General features: G+C 35.9%; 1 protein-coding gene across 1 annotated transcript in view; it reads right to left on the bottom strand.

The window, feature by feature from the left end:
* LOC150102453 (proteasome assembly chaperone 4-like) overlaps window positions 1-20,196 on the bottom strand; it is a 34,005-nt gene extending 13,809 nt beyond the window's left edge. The window contains exon 1 of the mRNA XM_090399171.1: window positions 20,040-20,196. The gene's annotated coding sequence lies outside the window, so the exon portion shown is untranslated. The remainder of the gene's footprint in view (window positions 1-20,039) is intronic.
* Window positions 20,197-22,019: the final 1,823 nt, after the last annotated feature.

Here is a 22,019-nt window from a genome sequence, read left to right as displayed (position 1 = left end):
TTTTTTTCACCAGAGATCAGGACAGTAGTTGTAACTTTAGCCCATGTAGATTGTAGTGCAGTTTGTTTCTTTGTATATACGTGTATACTCCAAATGATGACCTTAATGTGAAGGTCAAAACATTCAGTGAACATGGTAGTTGTTTCCATAATTTTTATAATGAATATATTTAGCTGCTTTCTAGGTCAATATATACAGCATTATATATATTTCGTAATTCTTCTCTCCCTTATTCTCACAATATTCTTTCCATATTTGTTGTTTCAAGGATACTTGTGACATAAGACTGAATGATATAATCACATAATCATAAGAAAGATATTTATTTAACCAAATATTTCGGTCTGGAAATAGCAGACCATCGTCAGTGGTATTACAAGAACAGTTTAAAAAATACAAGCTAGAATACTAACAATAGATCGTTAAAATTAGAACACGCCGCGTGATGTTATATCACTAAGTATGAAACGGAATATTTTGAAGTAGAAACATGATTGAATTTGCTATTAAAAAAATAAATAAATAAAATAAATAAATAATTAATCAGTAATCTTGATTAGACTTTCCCAAATTTTTGATATAGATATACAGTCATTATGATTCAGGTTGGGGCGATGGAGCAAGGCCTCCACACTTGAACAAACGTTCAAACCTATAACGAGATCTATGTATGAGGTGAGTCCTGGACCAAAGGATGCTGTGGTCAGTTTCAATCCCGTGTTGAGCCAATCCAGCCTTTTCAGGTTTGTTGTGAAGAATAGATGATTGATGTTCTTGGATTCTTTTTTCAAGAGAACGTCCAGTTTGTCCAAAATAAGAGAGATCACAGTTGCACGGAATTTGATAAACTCCAGGAAGAGATAAAGTTGAGCGTTTGTCTTTAGGAGAAGGAAAATGAGAAGACAATTTTTTAATAGGTGAATATGTAGTTGTTAAATCATATTTCTTTAAAATTCTTGCGATAGGTTCTGAAATACCGGAGATATAAAGAATAGGCACTCGACGTATTGAAACTTTGTTGTTTTGTGGAGGATTATAAGAATTGAGACGTGACCTTGCTATTCACAGTCATCAGATTTCTGATTTGCACACCTATATATCCACAAATTTGGATCCACATCTTTCTCACATAGTTCTAAATGTGGCTAAACATTCTACTCAACGTGCTTATAATAAACTAAGTCAACATCTTAACCGTAAATATGAAGCTCTTTCGTCTAGACAATCCAAGCCATTCATAACTCCAGATAATTGGATTGTAAATATATCCGGACATCCTTTGACTAAAAGCAAAACCCTCATCCTGTCAAAAGGACATGATTTTTCTATTGTTCCAAATAAAATACCATATCTAGATTTCCTAGTTAACATTGAAAGGAATCTTAATCATCTAACCAGTGATAAAGCTAATGCTCTTCGCAGCAGTTTACAACAGCAGTCTTGAAACCTCCTTTATGCAGTGGAACTATTTTCCTCTCTTTCCACTCCCTCGGGACTAACCCAGACCCGAGACTCAGATTAAACAAAATGGTCAAGGGTACTGACAATTCTTTAGCCGCTTCACGTATGACACAAGCTGGTATACCATCCAATCCCACAGATGTAAAGTCGCTTCTTCTCTACTTAAGGCTAAACTTCCTCCTTCCAACATATCTCCTTCTGAAATGAAATCTTTACAGTCCTTGAGAATAAATAATCACCTCATTATCACTAAAGCTGACAAGGGAAAAGCAACAGTAGTTATGGACTCAGCAAATTACAGAAGAAAACTTTCTCTTTTGCTTCGAGATCGCTCCACATATCAAGAAATTGATTATAATCCAACCAACAGACAACTAAAGAAATTAAATTCTCTCCTTGATGAAGTCATCAATTTGGATAAAGACACAATTGAAAGACTTAAAACTCATTTTGCAAGACCTAGATTTTATGGCCTTCCAAAAATCCATAAGTTTGACTATCCTCTTCGTCCAATAGTAGAGTGTATTGATTCTCCTACTTACCGTATAGCCAAATATCTAGCTAAATTATTGAAATCTTACATTGGCAACTCTAATTCTTTTTTAAAAAACTCCTCGGATTTCTTAGAAAAATTAAAAAATGTCTCATTACAACCTACAGATCTTATGGTTAGTTTTGATATAGAATCTTTATATACCAATGTACCTCTCATGGAAACTTTAAAATTACTTGCTGACATCTTTCCTCAAGATATTATAAAACTATTCAATTTCGTAATACATTCTGGATATTTCGTATGTCAAAACAAATTTTATAGCCAAGTAGAAGGAAAGGCCATGGGAAGTCCTCTTTCTCCGGCTTTAGCCAACTTTTATTTAGAACATTTAGAAAAAGTCCTTCTCATCTATTTTCCCTCAACCATCTTTTTGGGTAAGATATATAGATGACATATTTACTATTTGGCCTCACAGCAAAAACGCTTTACCTTCCTTTTTAAACAGTATTAATTCCTTGCATCATTGCATAAAGTTTACTATGGAATTAGAAGAAAACAACCAGTTATCTTTTTTAGACGTTCTCCTCATCCGGTCACCTTCAAATATTCTTACAACTACAGTATACAGGAAACCAACATTCACAGGTCATTACATTCTTAAAGAATCAGCCCATCATCTATGTCAAAAAACAGGAATTATAAAATGCCTCATCAGAAGAGCCAAAACTAATTGTTCTACTTTTGATTATCTACAGAAAGAACTTTCTACTATCCAACAACACATGAAACTCAATGGCTTTTCTGAAAAAAATACTCAACGCCTTCTCAATTCTTATAATCCTCCACAAAACAACAAAGTTTCAATACGTCGAGTGCCTATTCCTTATATCTCCAGTATTTCAGAACCCATCGCAAGAATTTTAAAGAAATATGATTTAACAACTACGTATTCACCTATTAACAAATTGTCTTCTCATTTTCCTTCTCCTAAAGACAAACGCTCAACTTTATCTCTTCCTGGAATTTATCAAATTCCGTGCAACTGTAATCTCTCTTATTTTGGACAAACTGGACGTTCTCTTGAAAAAAAAATCCAAGAACATCAATCATCCATTCTTCACAACAAACCTGAAAAGTCTGGATTGGCTCAACACGGGATTGAAACTGACCACAGCATCCTTTGGTCCAGGACTTGCCTCTTACATAGATCCCGTTATAGGTTCGAACGTTTGTTCAAGGAAAGCGTGGAGGCCTTGCTCCATCGCCCCAACCTGAATCGTAATGATTGTATATCTATATCAAAAATTTGGGAAAGTCTAATCAAGATTACTCATTATTTTTTTTTTTTAATAGCAAATTCAATCACGTTTCTACTTCAAAATATTCCATTTCATACTTAGTGATATATAACATCACGCGGCGTGTTCTAATTTTAACGATCTATTGTTAGTATTCTAGCTTGTATTTTTTAAACTGTTCTTGTAATACCACTGACGATGGTCTGCTATTTCCAGACCGAAATATTTGGTTAAATAAATATCTTTCTTGTGATTACGTGATTATATCATTCATTCTTTCCATATCTTATTATTATTATGGATTTCTAGCTTAATAAGGTTGCACAACCATCCTATTTGTTCTTTGAACACGATAGAGACACATTTATACACTGCATAATTTAAGCATCTTTTCAAAGCTTTGAGAAGCATGCTGATATCCATACTATTCAGTAACTGATACCATGGGACTGAGCATGGTATTATCCTGAGTTTGGCATAATTTCCAGCTTTGTAGTTCAACATAACCCGCCCTAATTGGAACACCCATATACTTAGCTACTTTTTAGGTCAGTATAGTACAAAATGTTCATTCCACAAAACTTCAATCATACTTATTCAGATGGAGGATTCCATGGATCATCAACTTGCTGGTCACTCACAAATCAAATTTTGTAACCCATAAAATTTTATTCTATAAATTTTTTATATATATATTTATAAATATATTTATAAGAAATGTAAATCACAGATCTATCAGCTTGATGGTCTGGTTCATCAAGCTGCTCTCCAACCAACAGGTTGTTCCTATCACACCAATTGGGATGGATGTCTGTGATTGCCTTTAGGTGGGAGATGAATTTCATTGCCAAGTGAGAAACCACTGTCCCATGGGTTCCTAAAGTAGCTTGAAGGTTTTGTGTTTTGAAAAATTTTAGTAACACTAGCAAGCCCAAATCCTCTCAGGCAAAGACAATTTTGGAAAAGTTATAATATTTCATTCAAACATGAACAATTATAGAAGTAATTTTTTTAACATTTGTGCTATAGTAAATTAGAAACGAATTTTTTTTAAAATTATTATTAAATAATTATAGCTATACAAATTCAATATACATACAATAGAAACAAAAATTACAAAATTTAAATTTTCAATAACAAAAAAATTTAATGAGAGAAATGGAATTTAGTGGACAGTTCCAACCTTGGTTGAACTGTCTGAATTCAAACTTTTAATGAAAACTGTTCGAGCCATGTGGTTGGAACATGATCTTGCTTTCAACCAGATGCAGCTCTAATGGAGCACAGTGGATGTATACTGTTTAAAACTATGTTTAGATTTTTTAGTTATTGAAAAATTAGAATAGATCAGTACTTATGTGCAACAATATAGCAAGACAAAAATATAAAAGTTAAAAAAGTAATCACATTTTTTTTAAAAAAGCATTTCCTACCCCTCAAAGGTTCTTTCACATAACCACAGGGATAGGTATGTCACACTTTTTAAAAATAAAAACTAAAAAAAAAAAATTAAATATGGCCCAACTTTACGAGTTAATTCATTTCTTTCACATGCTTATAAAGTAAAAACTTGTAAAGTGGGAATTTATTTCCCATAGACAATTGTTAAAAATAGGGATTATGTTCATAACAATGAAATTTGACTACAGTAATGTTAAATGAAGGTCAACACAACAACAGTTAATAGTTTAAATAAATAAAGTAAGATTTAAATATTATTGTAACAATAGTTTAAATGTGTACAATTGTACACACAATTGAAGTGCTTAGGTAATATTCCACACAAAGATCTTTAACAATAATTTCTGGCTGCATGTTTGCTTATGATCTCTTATTTTGTTTCCAGTGTTATTCCACTTCACTGTTTCTTTTTATTAACACTGTAAACGAGGAGGTCTATTACCTTTCTATATCTTATCTTACTATATTTATCCTTTTTTATTTATATGCCCCTTTCTTTATATCTCTATTTATCTCCAATATCTCTTTAAGCTATACTGCCTTCCCCACTTGCCTTCTTATTCTTTGAACACCAGAAAATTTATTTGAAAAGCCGCGCCACTGATGTCCGTTTTCTAGTAATATGAAGTGGTAAGTGCATCCAGTAGTTTTCCCATTACATTCAAATTATCCCTGATTAATTAATATCTGCAGTCGTGGTCTACTATCTATCCTTTCTCCTGGGTTCCCGCTAATAGGCTCTAATAATTTGTTCGGAACAGTGCATCAAAGAATTAAATATCAGGCAACACTCTATTAACTTTTAAATAACACATTTATTTATCATAAAACAATTTACACTATTATTGCAATAAAGAAAAAATTGCTTAGTTCATCTCTAGATAAAACAACTAGCTTAAAATGCCCTTTCAATTCATGAAAATTATGTCACATAAATAACCACTCTCTTCCAAATACAAGTTACTACCCTAAGCAATGGTACCTATTAATAAACTGTTACATCTTAACTGTTATGCACATAAAAAATGTTATTACACACAAAAGCTCTTTCCTTCCGATAAGATAATTCTATAGGCAAAATGCACCATTGACAAAGTTACTCTCTGACTGTTACACATATAATTTCTATTAATTATTAAACATCTAATTTTCAACCATTTACTCTGCTCAATTTCATCAGCCTCAACTTAACAGTCCACTAATAAAGTTCTCCTATAATTCAAGAAAATAGAACAAATGGATCAACTCACTTTATGGCTGCTACCCACTGTGTACTTGGCTTCGAACTGGAGTCCTGCCCCTTTTCTCAGGTTTTCTCTCCCTGCTTATATCGGTGTTAGAATTGTTGACGACTTTCTGAGACGGTGTCCTCCCGGTGCATGGGCGAAGGTTCTCGGCTTGAGGAGTATTTGCATGCATGTTGAACGCAACAGAGCAATTCTTTCCTGGTCGAAAATTCCTTCTCCTCAGACAATAGTTCCCGGCAAAGAGTTGTCATCAGGTCTATGCGTTGCCTGGCAGATCGACTCCTATCATCTTTTCTTTCAGGCCTTTGGCATTACTTCTCCTGAAGTCATGTCGTCGATGGCTTACATTTGACGGACAACCGCCGGCAACTTCTCCATAACGACCTCTGGACAACCGATGAAGAACTCCTGGAACTGATACTAGATCTTCCGGCCAACACCTTTTATTCGCCTTCTTTCGTATCCCTGCACGAAGATATGGGACCCCGAACATTTCGGTGCAGTCCCTTGTTCTTCCACTGACGCTGACCCTTTCTTTGTTCTTCTCGTGTACTTCTTTAATCCTATTTGTTTCAGGCAGCTGAACTCTCGTCTGAAGTTTGTCGGTCCGTTTAACACTGACTTTGAGTATTTACAGGTGGACGTCACAAACATATGTTATGTCCTTATAAGGAGCTAACATATACAGTTTTCTGGTGGCAAGGTATTGCCCTAGTTCAATAATTCTAGAATTTTCCCTTCTTGGGCAGTGAGCATAGACAATTCCCATAGGGATTATTTATCTTAACAAACTGTTTTAACTATACATAGAGGTTACAATCTTACTGGGCTTGACTTCTGAAAAATTGATGTAAGGCTTTCTGGCATTATTAAGCCACATCAATTTTTTACAACACCACTCTCCATAGTATTACTTTGTTTTAACAAATAAATTATTATTAAGGATAAATTTGAAATAAGACAAGATAGCAAAAATGAAAAGCAACATAACTACCCTTTATACAAAACATCAGCATAACTGTTTTTATTATATGAATCAGTGAGATGCTCTCATCTGCCTGGACAAACAAACTTGTCCACAACAGTATTTGTATTGTATTGTATAGCTACATGCATGGTTTGAAATGCCATGTTTATGAATAACTTATTTATTGCAATTCAAATACATATTTTCAATTTTGTCTTCAAAGAAGGGAAAAAAAATATGTGAAGACAATTGCTTTTGTTTGTTTGTGTGTGTAAGTAAATACTTAGCTCATCTACAGTACATTAGTACTGTGAGCGGAGTCATATCTATCTATATAAAAGACCAACACAGAAAAAAAGTTGAAAAACCTGTAGCACATCAGTGTCATATGTGGGCAAGACAGAAAAGAGTAAAACTTTAGTTTAATATAAACTAAAATAAACGCTCGATGTTTTGACCTTCACATTAAGGTCATCATCTGAAGTATTATTATTATGTGACACCTCCAGGGGATTTCTGCTCAGGACATGGACTGGTTATTACTAACACCATGTTCCAACATAAAAATGTGCACAAATTCACATGGAGAGAAGAGGCTAGGAATAAGAAAAGTCTCATTGACTATGTTATTGTTGATAGTGATGTTTTCTCCCTGGTGCAGGACACCAGAGTGTACAGAGGATTTGAAATTGGAAGTGATCACTATTTAGTCTTGAGCAGGATAAAATTGAATTTCATATTGAAAAGAATAACATGCAAGAAAGTTTTAAAGCGAATAAAAGTTGAGCAGCTCTCAGATGTGAACTGTAGACTAAAATACAGAAATATTATTGAAAAGAAAATGAAAGAGTTTGAGAACAGGAATCAAACCTTGGAGATCCAGTGGCAAACTCTGAAGGAAACATTGATTGATTCTGCCAGAGAGGCATGTGGTGAAGTTGTGTGCAAGGATAAAAAAATCAGAACTCCCTGGTGGACACAGGAAGTTAAGGAGGCAGTGAAGGAAAAGAAGAAAGCATATCAAAAGTTCCTGGCAAATAAGTCAGCTTTTACTCTTACAGAATACAGAGACAAATGTAAGAAAGCTAAACAGTGTGTAAAACTAGCTAAACAAAAGTCATGGGAGGACTTTGGCAAGAATATAGAAAATAAATATCAAGAAGGTGGCAAAATATTCTGGAGGTTGTTGAAGAAGCTTAGGAATGGAGGAAAGAGTGCTGTAAAAGGAATTAAAGATGATAAAGGTGAAATGAAAACAGGAGAAAAAGATATCCTTGAAGTATGGAGTAATTACTTTGAAAAACTGCTAAATGAAACAAGCAGTGATGACAGCACAGTGATAAAAAACACTGACCAGGCATGCAGTCAGGAATACATATCCATACTTGAAGTAGAAAAAGCCATCAAAGGCTTGAAATGTGGAAAGGCAGCAGGAGTAGATGATATTCGACCAGAAATGCTGAAGTATGGTGGTATAAGAGTCTTACAGTGGCTGCACTGCATAGTTCAGAAAGCCTGGACAGAGGGACGAATTCCCGATGATTGGAGAACCTGTGGAACAAGTAAAACATTTCAGCTACTTAGGCACAATTTTCACTGAAGATGGTAAACTAAATATAGAAATGGACAACAGAATCAGCAAAGCTGGTATCGTGGGAAGTCAATTGAATAAATTCATATGGAATAAGAAAGAAATTAGTCGGAACACTAAATTAGCTGTATACAAGACGGTGTTCAAACCAATTTTAACTTATGGATCTGAGAGCTGGGTCAGAAGTAAAACACTTGACCAAAGACTAGAGACCACAGATATGAGAGTCCTGAGAAAGATTAGAGGCATGAACAGATGGCATCAATGGCAATATCATATTAAAAATGAGGATATTAGGAAAGAACTTGACATTGTCAGCATCCAGGAATGCGTTAGCAGAGCTAATCTCAGATGGTATGGTCACTTAAATAGAATGGGAGAGGAAAGATTAGCAAATCAAGTGTTCTCTGCCAGGTTGGCAGGAAAATGACCCAGAGGAAGACCAAGATATAGGTGGATTGATACGGTACAAAGTGCCTTAGACGATAGAAATATAAGATCTGATAATGTTGGAGTCTTGACAAGTAACAGACTGATTTGGAGGAAAATTGTAGATAGGAAGTTAGTAATGATGTAATTTTTTCATGTAGTACTGTCATATCCTGTACACCCCTTGAGGGTACATGGCAGGAATTTGATGATGATGATGATGATGATGACACCTCCAGGGAGTCCCAAGACTCATCGATGGAGAGTGTGGCAACAGCATCGAACCATTGATTCCCTTCCAACTATTAACTGCACTCAAACTTGCTTAACTTTTTGTGTGAGCCATTAGTAGCAGAGGCTCTACCAATCGACTAACCTTTGCTGGCAGTACATACATGATGTATTCTGATCACCGTGTAATCAGAATACATCAGAACTCCCTATGGTAGGACACCCTTCACCATCAAAAGTCGCCATTTTCAAATGGTGTGATGTATCATGCCATCTAGTTTTGTCATTTGGTAATTAAGTTACATGACCAAAAATTGATGTGCTTCACTACATTACGATACTCACTCAGCTTTTGTACGTCTTCCAAGTTATTCTCTGTTCTCCTGCAAAGTTGTAAACACCCTTTTGAAAACCCTGTATAGATGAGAAGTCGTGTCTTGAGCAGAAAAGTGTACCTAATTTTTTGGAAGATGAAGAAACTATAATGAGATATTTGGTTCATAGAAAGCTAGAAGTGTAAGTGAGCAAAAAAAAAGAGAGACAACCGATCATATTTGTAGATCTAGCTCATGAAAGCCTGGTTATTATCAAGAGTACAAAAAGTCCAGTAAGATCCTTCTTGCAAGATATAATACAGAACTGTGTTTTAATAGCTGAAGTGAATAGAAAGATGGATGGGCATTACTTGTGGCTGACAACCTTGGCAAGAGATCAGAAGTCTCAACTGCCATCTGGAAAGGAATGCGAGTTTTCGATATTTGGCTCAAAATCAAATTCAGATGATGGTTTTCTTGCAGTGTTGCAAACTGAAGTGTAGGTCATATGTAAAGCTGGATTTTTTTTCAAGACACTTGTGATATGAATATTTTTCTTTGACTGCCTTGACACTAGTTCTCCACATGATAACTCAAACCCAATTCAAATTTCATTTACAGTAGGAAACCCTTCACCCTAAAATTCTTAGTCTGATTGTATCTCCATTGCCATTAACTATGAATTTAGCACTTTGGCACTACAAAGTAGCCTTTGAAATGCCAAATGGGATGACCTCTGTTAACTACCTCCATGATCAGAATATTGCTTCGGTTCTGATCCAAACACCCACTCAGATTGAGGAGAGAAGAGGCAAGGAATAAGAAAAATCTCATTGACTATGTTATTGTTGATAGTGATGTTTTCTCCCTGGTGCAGGACACCAGAGTGTACAGAGGATTTGAAATTGGAAGTGATCACTACTTAGTCTTGAGCAGGATAAAATTGAATTTCATATTGAAAAGAATAACATGTAAGAAAGTTTTAAAGCGAATAAAAGTTGAGCAGCTCTCAGATGTGAACTGTAGACTAAAATATGTAGAGATTATTGAAGAAAAAATGAAAGTGTTTGAGAACAGGAATCAAACCTTGAAGATTCAGTGGCAAACCTTGAAGTAAACTCTGATTGATTCAGCCAGAGGCATGTGGTGAGGTTGTCTGCAAGGATAGAAAAATTAGAACTCCATGGTGGACACAGGAAGTTAAAGAGGCAGTGAAGGAAAAGAAGAAAGCATATCAAAAGTTCCTGGCAAATAAGTCAGCTTGTGCTCTTAGAGAATACAGAGACAAATGTAAGAAAGCTAAACACTATAAAACTAGCTACACAAAAGTCATGGAAGGACTCTGGTAGAAACAGAAAATATAAAAAAGTCTATAAAAGTCTTATAGCGACTGCACTGCATAGTTCAGAATGCCTGGACAGAGAGATGTAAAACTGATGATTGGAGTAGAGCTCTCATAGTACCCACATATAAAAAGAGAAATAAAACTGAATGTGAGAATTACATGGGTATTTCCCTACTGAGTGTGCCTGGTAAGATATATGCAAGTATACTTGAGAAATGGTTGAGAAGAATTGTTGAAGAAAAGCTTGGTGAAGAACAAGCTGGATTCAGATCAAATAGAGGCTGTCAGGATCAGATCTTCACTTTACGACAAATAGTGAAGAAATCATGGGAATATAACAAAGATCTGTATTTAAGTTTTGTCGATTTGGAAAAGGCATATGACAAGGTGCCAAGAGAGAAGCTATTCAATACGCTACAGTTATATGGTGTCAATGGGGCGTTATATCAAGCAATATTTAGTCTTTATTTGAGTTGTAAGTCAGCAGTTAGAATTGAAGGAAGTACAGAAAGATGGTTTAATGTTAAATCTGGTGTGAGACAAGGATGTACATTATCCCCTCTGTCATTCATTATCTATATGGATCACATTATGAAGGAAAGTGGTATTAACAGGATATCAAAATTGGAGATGTTAATGTCAGCTCTTTGCTTTATGCAGACGATGTTATACTTCTAAATAAATCTGCTACAAGTCTGCAAGATTCACTGACCAAATTGAATAACTGTTGTAACAGATATAGTATGAAGGTCCGCAATAAAAAGACAATGAAAATAGGCAGAATCATTGAAAATGTCAACTGTGTTGTGAATGGAGAACCTGTGGAACAAGTAAAACATTTCAGCTACTTAGATACGATTTTTACTGAAGATGGTAAATTAAATATAGAAATAGACAACAGAATCAACAAAGCTGGTATGGTAGGAAGTCAATTGAATAAACTGATATGGAATAAGAGAGAAATTAGTCAGAACACTACATTAGCTATATAGAAGACAGTCTTGAAACCAGTTTTAACTTTTGGATCTGAGAGCTGGGTCAGAAGTAAAACACTTTACCAAAGACTAGAGACCGCAGATATGAGAATCCTAAGAAAGATTGGAGGTGTGAACAGATGGCATCAATGGCAATATCATATTAAAAATGAAGATATTAGGAAAGAATTTGACATTGTCAGCATCCAGGAATGCATTAGCAGAGCTAATCTCAGGTGGTATGGTCACTTAAACAGAATGGGCGAGGAAAGATTAGCAAAACAAAGTGTTCTCTGCCATGCTGGCAGGAAAACGACCCAGAGGAAGACCAAGATATAGGTGGATTGATACGGTACGAAGTGCCTTAGACGAATGAAATATAAGATCTCATAATGTTGGAATCTTGACAATTAACAGACTGATTTGGAGGAAAATTGTAGATAGGAAGTTAGTAATGATGTAAATTTTTCTTGTAGTACTATCATATCCTGTACACCCCTTGAGGGTACATGGCAGGAATTTGATGATGATGATGATGAAATAATTCTTATCAGAGTTAAGGCCTTCATTTTAATCCAAAATTCCTGACCTATCCAACTTTTGTTTTCCTTGGTGTAATTGTGGATGGGAATCAGAGAAAAAAAAAAAAAATCTTTAGCATCTTTGCCGATATCCCATCCAATCTCACTATTCTATCTACATCGAGCTCTTGAAAATAACTTCAACACCTCTTGCTCACCTCAGCTTCCAGAACTAATGGCTGGAATGCATATCTGATCAAAGTGATTACTTAATATCTCAGTTATTCTAGACATGAAACATGAAAAATTTTTTAAAAATCCTTTGGGCCTCCAATAAGTGGAGTGCTGATCTCACATTGGACAATGAAATGTGCAAGAGAATTAGCAATGCTCTTAACCTGGTTGTTAAACTAATCTCAGTATGAGCAAGATTCCTAATGAGTTGAAGAAAAGCAAGATAATCCCATTATACAAGGATTGAGTGGTCAGAATGATTCTTCACAAAGGTCAGTATTTCTTTGTTAAAGATAAGTCTTGCTTTAGAAGAAAAGGAAAATCCTACCAATCACCTCTGTAAACTGAAAGATTCAGTAATGGATAATCAAGAATAATTTCTGATTTACAGAATTCTATATGCAGAGAGGGTGAGGAAAATATGAGCTTCCAAAGTTTGAGGAAAGGAGGATATGTGATATGATATGAACATACATATCAGTAAGTGGATTTTACAGTTTGGATATATAAGGGAGACTGCTCACAGCAAGTGTGTAGAAGGGAAAAGGAACTTAAGCATCTATGGAAGACAGACAAAGGTGTGTGTGTGCAGGTTTGGTTTTTCTCTTGGCATGTAGTGAGTGGAATTAAGAGTAGCTGACTGAGCATGTTTTCAGTACATGAGTTTAAGGAGAAGTATGACAAGTATTTAGTCATTATGATATAGAAGGAGCCTGCTCAATGAGTCCGTGAACTTCTTGAAACTTATGTAATAATAATTATTATTATTATCTCAAGACCTCCGTGGAGTCAGAGACTCATCTCGGGAGGTCCCTTTGTCATACACAAAGCTCATCATACTAGGTTTTAAATACATTCAAATTTTCTGTAGATACAAAGCTCTCAGGCAATGCATTCCAATCATTCACAACTCTCCATCCAAAAAACCTACTTCTCACTCACGTGCTTACACCCTCCTTATGCAGCTTTCAGGGATGAATTCTTGTTCCTCCCCCCCCATCTCCCAACATTTTATGAAAAACATCTTCAATGCTAATCCTATAACAACCTCTCTTCCTCCTATCTACTAGACTCTGTAAACTGCATCTTCTCAACATTTCTTCATACTCAACATTCCAACGACCAGAAACTACCTTAGTCAACTGGCTCTGAACCCTTTCCAATATCTCTTCATCCTTTTGAAAACCAGGTGACCAAATCTGTGCACAGTAATCTATATGTGGCCTAAATCAATGCCTAATATTATGTTTCAGAACCTTATACAAGTCAGTTTCCTCTGCATTATTACCAGAATTTGTTGTGTGATCTTCACAATTTTGGCAATCTGTCCTCTAAATTGTAGATCTTTATCCATCATCACCCAAAGATCTCTTATTTCCTCCACCCTAACAATATATCACCACCAAGCATAAATTCTATATCCCATCTTTGTTTTCCAAATTTTAAAACTTTACATTTTGCAACACTGAACTGGTATCCCCCCTCCACTCCTACCCATTCACTCAAATTTATTCACGTCTTCTTGTAAGGAAATCTGCTCTATTCATCATCCTTCCTGATTTTGCATCATCTGCAAACAACTGAATATCCCCATTCAAATCTTTCCCAATTTCATTAACATACAGGTTAAATAGCAATGGTCCTAAAACAGACATCTGAGGCACACCACTAGTAACTTTCCTATTCTGAGATATTGCTCCCCCATACAGAATTTGTTGATACCTATCAGAAAATCCCCAATCCCATCTCTTCTAGTGTGGCTATCAACTTATCATTCAGTAATCTATCAAAAGCCTTTGCAAAATCGAAGTACTACTGTGTATGCACCTCCCTATGGTAAGATTCACATTCTAGTCAATTCAATTTTGCACTCTATCCATAACAGTAGTTCATGGTATAAACAACACTAGACAAAAATAAATAATTAATTTACTCAACTGAATCACAATTTGCTGGATTTTCAACCAGCATCCTCCAAGCACATTATACATGATTACACATAGAACTCATTAGACAGTTATTTCTATTACACTTTGAATTGTTATTGAAAAAATTCAAAGTGTAACTGAAAGAAATTAATGTTCTAACAAGGCAACCCTTTAGAGCCAGATAAAAATAAAGTTACCTCAGAAAAACCAAGGTAAATGTGGTTTTAGAATGATGGTCTCCCAGATCTTTGACAAATTAAATGCAATCCTAATTGCTGAAGTTGGGGGAGTGCTTCAAAGCCAATGATGATTCTAAAAATAGCCTCAAAGACCTATAGCAACTCTATGAAGCAAAGTTATTTTCCTTCCATTTAATCCTGCATGAGGGAATGTTCGAGCATGGTCTGCCAGTCCTGACTTGCCATATAGATGTACTTTTTAAGTTCTTCAAGGCAGGTGTTAAGATATCTACCACTTTGTCCCAAGTAGGCTAAGTTGCAGGTACAAGGAACTTTATACACTCCAGGATGTTCAAGAGGATGAAACTGATCCTTAGGAAAATGGACGAAGGTTGCCATTTTTTTTTATTTTTTAATGTTGGGCCCATATACGAGAGGCTGGCTGGTCAACCTATAGTACCACATATGGGTAGTGGGATGGGAAATTAGAAACTTGTTGACATTTGATTTAAAAGCCTGTATATTGTATTCCTTGGGAAATACATCAGGGGGAAGACTGTTCCACAGAACAGCAGGTAGCAGGGATGAAGGAGGAGGAAAAGAAACCTATGTGGGTTTCAAGGTGTACTGTGAAAGATTGTTGGGCAGCGGCTGTATGTGTTCCAATGGGCTTAGTACAGAGTGGGAGAATTATTCATGCTGTTTCAGATGAACATTTTCCATGGAAATATTTATAGAATATACAAATTTCAGAGACTAAACGTCTATGTGAAAGAGGGGGAAGTCAGTTGGTAAGAGTTGGATCATTTATCAGTCTAATTGCTCTCCTCTGTACTGAGTCAAGCATTTTGAGGGGGCCTTTAAGAGCTCCGCTCCAAATGTGAGAACAGTATTCGATAGCTGGGCAGATTTGTGATTTGTATAAGGTAACAGCTGTTTTGAGGTGAAGTAACGTCTTGAGTGAAAGAGAAAGCCTAGTTTTTGGAAGCTGAGGATGCAATGGTTGTGATGTGTTTATGTCAGGAGAGGCCTGATGTTAAGGTAATTCCGAGAAGAGAAATTTCATCTTGTCTGGGAATTTGAGTGTTATCAAAATAATACTGGGGGAAAGTGGTTCTTTTTTTGGTGGAAAATAAGACAGAACTGAGTTTTACTAGCATTGAAGTTGACGAGGTTATCTGAGCCCCATTGGAGGATGGCTTGGAGATCTGAATTAAGGGAAATTGTGGTTGATATTCTGTGGGTTGAGGTGAGTTGTGTAGGGTAAGGTTTATCAAATGAAGGGAAGAGTACAATGTGCTGTCACTCCTCCCTTTTTTGGATGTGTAGTTTGAAAACAGTATGGTGGTTATATTTGCAGAAAACTTTAGCTACTTTTTCTGATGTACTGTGAATATAAGGGATGGGAATATTTTTTTTTTGAGATCTTGTATGTTGATTGTATGGGGGAAAGGCAGTATTTTACCTATTTTATACAGGTTATAGCCATTATCTAAAAGTATTGCAAAGGTACCCAAATTTAGTAGCCTGGACTGTATTATTTGAACAAATAGCCCTGGCTCTAGTAAGTGTTTTGAAGATGACATACTGCTCTTGGGATAGACGATGGTGTGATTGCTTGCATAAGTATCTTCCAGTGTGGGTGGGTGGGTGGGTGGGAGTGAAAATGGGGGGGGGGGGGGGTAGGTTCTTATAAACAGAAAGGGAAGAACCATTTGTTAGTCACATAACTGTCTGCCTGTGAAGAGGAGACACTTTCTTTTTCTACAGTGAAACCACAAGGCCTCCGTAGCTCAATTGGTTGGAAAGACCCAGCTCTGAATCCCTTCTGTGAAATGAGGACTCTTTATAAAGTGTGTTCAATCAAATGGCGAGTTAGCCAATCTCATATGAAGGTTGAGGGATTTTTAATCTCAGAAACTTAAATTTTTCGTCCCTCAAAACAGGCAAACCAGCCAAAAGAACACATGCAATATACAGACAAAGGTCACCTATGGAAATAAGGATTAACCACCTTATTCCATCAAATTTGGTTTTGAATGCCTGTACAGTGAACTGTGGATCTACACATGAGCATAAATCTGAAAGAAAGTGTACCAAAAATGTATGTAATGTATCTGGGATCATGAGGCCAAACAGCAAACACATGAAAAATAATCTAAAAAATGGTAAATTTAAAAAATTCGAATATGTCAGAACAGAAATATGGCCTAATAAAGTTAAGGGTCTCTGACAATGATACACTGGCAAACAGATTTTTTTTTATTTTTCATATTATGGTTTTAAAGTGAAGTGAATAGAATTTTTGATATTTTTGAGTTACGTGTCTGTGTATAGGGAAGGGGGAAATGATTATGCCAGTTGTGTGACAGTTTATAGATGGAGATGTCATATGTTAGATGAATCAGGGAGGTATTGGGTTTATAAATTTTTGGGACTCCACACACACACACACACACACACACACACACACACACACACACACACATATATATATATATGAGGAGGTTTCACATGGTAACATTTAATGGTAAATTCTTTAGGCCAAAATGTAACCTATATTTTTATAATAATTTATACATTTTTTTTCACTTTCTACACACCTCTGTATCCCTCAAGTTTTTTCATCATCTTGAAATCTTAGTGACCACATCTAAGCACAGTAATTTGGATGTGATCTGATTAGACTCATATACACTGGAAGTACCACTCTGCTAGTTCTTGAAAGTTTATTTTTCACTTGGTTAGAGTATAATAAATTTAGTTTAATCCTTTATCCAAGTGTGAGCAAACAAAGTTTGCGCCTGAAAGTATCTTCAGGACTGGGTTAAGGTGGTACATACCAGGACAACTCGTTGCAAAGGTGGAGCAAGCTACCAACACTCCTATCTCAGTATCTCCTATATAATGCAAAACACATCTCCTTGCGGATATGTCTAATGTTATGCATTAAGGGAAGGGCCACTACCCAGACTAGTTTCGACCTTTATTGAGGTCTCTTCAGTGGGAGCCAGGTCCAAGTGGAGATATCAGGCAGAAGCATTAGCAGGTCATCTCTACCTATAGGAATTGCCAATTGGTGTGCCACCCTTTTTTTAATAATTTACTCTGGATTTAGAGAAAGATGTTGAAAGTTTATTTTTCACTTGGTTAGAGTATAATAAATTTAGTTTAATCCTTTATCCAAGTGTGAGTTGCCCTGGTATGTACCACCTTAACCCAGTCCTGAAGATACTTTCAGGGGCAAACTTTGTTTGCTCACACTTGGATAAAGGATTAAACTAAATTTATTATACTCTAACCAAGTGAAAAATAAACTTTCAACATCTTTCTCTAAATCCAGAGTAAATTATTAAAAAAAGGGTGGCACACCAATTGACAATTCCTATAGGTAGAGATGACCTGCTAATGCTTCTGCCTGATATCTCCACTTGGGCCTGGCTCCCACTGAAGAGACCTCAATAAAGGTCGAAACTAGTCTGGGTAGTGGCCCTTCCCTTAATGCATAACATTAGACATATCCGCAAGGAGATGTGTTTTGCATTATAGGAGATACTGAGATAGGAGTGTTGGTAGCTTGCTCCACCTTTGCAACGAGTTGCCCTGGTATGTACCACCTTACCCCAGTCCTGAAGATACTTTCAGGCGCAAACTTTGTTTGCTCACACTTGGATAAAGGATTAAACTAAATTTATTATACTCTGCTAGTTCATGTGGTAAATGTGTAATCTGACCACATCTAAATTACTGTGCTTAGATGTGGTCACAAAGATTTCAAGTAGTTTAGGTAAACTGTATATTCCCTACACTTCAAATTTCTTTTCACATCACCTAAATATCCCTTGCTGTTTGAATGGCCCAAATTTCAAAACTTAGCTACATCAAGCCGACATGACCATTGATTCACCCAGTTTACCTAAACTACCCTTCTAAGATTTACATCTAACTTCTTTGCAGAAACTCAGTTCTGCAAAAAATCAAGTATTCTTTTGTAAACAGTGACAGTATTATTGACAAAGAGAACAAATGGTAGTGGTCCCAGTACCAAGTCACATGGAATCCACCTTGTCAGAATTATGTAAGTGAGAAGAAAAGTTACATCTATTGGACAGCCAATCCAATTCACTGGCTCGTTATCTACACAAATACATTACATCTTAATATCTACTTATCATGTTGTACCATGATAAATCCCTTTGAAAATCTTTTTGAGATTTTCAAAGGGATTCCTGCTAACCCATCCTTACTAACTTTCATACAGAACATTTCTCTCATCTCTCCAACTCTGTATAGAAGCTCTTATTATCTTTACTAAAACCTTAACCATAAAAGTACAGTCTATAGCTTAATGCCTCCATTCTGCCACCACTCATGGTGGCAGAATGGAGCTGAGGCTATCTCTCATTCTTTTAGTTACAAAACTTTAAAAATTCACAAACCCAATACCCCCTGATTCACCCAACATACGACATCTCCACCTATAAACTATCACACAACTGGCATAATCATTTCCTCCTTCCCTAGACACAGCCATGTAACTCAAAAATATCAAAAATTCTATTCACTTCACTTTAAAACCATAATATGAAAAATAAAAAAAATGTTTGTAGTTGGAAGGTAACCAATCATTCGATGCTGTTGGCACACTCTCCCTCGATGAGTCTTTGGACTCCCTGGAGGTGTCAAATAATAATAATAACTTGAAATTAACAGCCAGATCAGTAGCACTAACAAGACCATTGCCAGTTCAAACAAATTCCCACTTAAACCACATGGCAAATCATCGCCCGATTGACATTCTGAGTATTTAGCATTCGAAATACATACTCTTTCCGCCTTATTTATTTATAATCCTTCAACACTCAAGACAATGTTTCCCTTTGGAACCAGTGGTTGCCAAAGGGAAACATTGTTAGGGGTCGACAGAAAAATATAAGACATCATTGTACGGGTAAACTCGGTTAACTTGAATTATCTCCATCCTGAATGACAACGCAATTAAGAGTGAATCGTGGGAACAGCGACATGAATAGGACCTGTAAGATGGAGCAAGGTCATGAAAATAGTTATGTAGGCCAAAATGATATTTACCAACAAGCGTCTTTTTTGCTTATCCTATTATAATTACGTAATAGTAAAATAGAGGGGGTCGATAAAAAGTCAAGAAACTCTTGAAGGGGCCGACGGTCAAAGAAGTTTGGCGACCCCTGCTCTAGATCAATGCAGGGTATTAATGCATTTTGGATCATTCCCCTTGTATATTTGCTAGCAGATCACCACACTCAGAATACCATATTCATACATTAATGGCATTCGGAATAAAGATTATCATTTTTAAAAACTTGTAAAACTATTTCACTTACCAACTGATAAACTAATTATCTAATTTCGTCGACATTCTAGTTATTCACTGGGTTCATCCACAGTGATGATAAAGGATATACTTCAATCAGCAATTGTTTACATCCCCCCCAAGCCACTAACGCATTGCCACGTACATTGAAAGCTATACGTTCCTGTTGTGTTAATTGTGGCGCTGTTTTTGCTCAATAAGCTTGAAAAGCAATTCTGGAAGCTGTAAATATACCTTAAGAACACTTTTCTTCTTATTAATAATTTTTTATTATTTATTTATTTATTATTTTTTGGTGAACACTCCATTTTTAAGTAAAAACTGTGGTGCATCTTTAACCCTAATGACGTTTATTTAGATATTAATGAGATAATTAGTTCGCTTATTAATTAATTAGATAACTAGAATAATTAATTAGTTATAAATGATATGCTTGTGTAGATTAGCGGAAGTAGCGAGTGGTCCGAGGTTCGATTCTAGTCACCCATCGCAGAAACATTTTTTCTATGCCTTTTTTGAGAGAGTGTGTGTGTGGGGGGGGTGTAAGTTTAATATTACAAAGTGCCAGGTTTTAAATTTGCAAAGCAAAGATGGGATGCAGAGTATAGGATTGGTGTGGATATTTTGAAGGGGATGAATGATTTAGGGATTCTGGTGAACAGGGACTTGAAATTTCGTGGATATTTTACTAAAATTGTGAGGACGACACAGTGGATTATGGGAATGATGTGGAGAACACTGACATGTAGAAGTAAAGATGTGCAATTCCACAGTACAAGACTTTGATCAGGGCGTATATGAATTACTGTGCACAGATTTGGTCGCCAGGTTTTCAGGAGGATAATGAGATGTTTGAGAAGGTCCGGAGAGATTGACTAAGTTGGTTTCTGGGCTCTCAAATGTGAATTAGGAATTCAGATTGAGAGAATGCAAATTACAAGAGCCTAGTAGATAGAAGGAATAGGAGATATATGATCAAGATGTATAAGTTGGTAAGGGGTACTTAACAGATTAGTTCGGATTTTTCCAGATTCTACCCCGGTCTCCAGATTTTCATAGAATATCTGGAGACTGAGGTAAAACAATGGGCCATCCCTGAAGCTGTATAAGACGGGTGCGAGCAAGAGGTGAGGAGTAGATTTTCTGCAGAGAGAGAGTGATGGGTGATTGGAATGCATTGCAAAAGAGTGTGGAGTGCAGGGACAGTGAATGCATTTAAGTTGAGGTATGGTGAGCAGTGCATGTGAGAGCTAGACCTCCCAAAACGAGTCTCTTGACTCCATGGAGGTAGGTTGATAATAATAATAATAACAAGAAGAAGAAGAAACATAAAGGCAGCAGAAGTGTTTATTATTTTAAATCTATGCACACCGTACGCAAAAAAATCGTATTATTATTATTATTATTATTATTATTATTATTATTATTATTATTATTATTATTGCAGAAGTCTGAGAGACTCCATTCTTGCGGCAAGCAAGAAAATAAGGACGACGACAACGATCCTAACTGACAAGAAACTCTCAACACCGATCTATACAACGGAACACTGGACTCCGTACTTCAAAAATCTTTTATACCAAGCAAGGAAGACAAAAACAGAGAAAAACTACAAGTTTCTGTGGACTAAGGATTCACAAATATTTATGAGAAAGAATAAAAAAACTCGAGTTTATATAATTACAAGTGAATCCGACTTACACAGCATACCAATACAAAACATTAGCTCTTCATATCCTTAAGAACAAGATTAGAAATCACTTACAAATTATATAATGGAGATATCAAACATAGACGAACATATCCAGTCAGATAATATAAACTTCAAGGTCTTTGACTATTTGAAGAAATGGTCAGACAACATTTCCACTAATACCAAATTCACTATCGTAAACACAAACATAAGAAGTATAAAAAACACTGGCTTACATTGATAACATAGCTCAACTACACTATGAATAATATAGATGAGCTAATATTGACCGAAGTT

This window comes from Typopeltis vanoorti, chromosome 10 (genome assembly GCF_054136105.1).
Source record: "Typopeltis vanoorti isolate ZY-2024b chromosome 10, IOZ_Tvanoo_1.0, whole genome shotgun sequence".
Lineage (NCBI taxonomy): Eukaryota > Metazoa > Arthropoda > Arachnida > Uropygi > Thelyphonidae > Typopeltis > Typopeltis vanoorti.
This window is presented reverse-complemented; position numbering and strand designations above follow the sequence as displayed.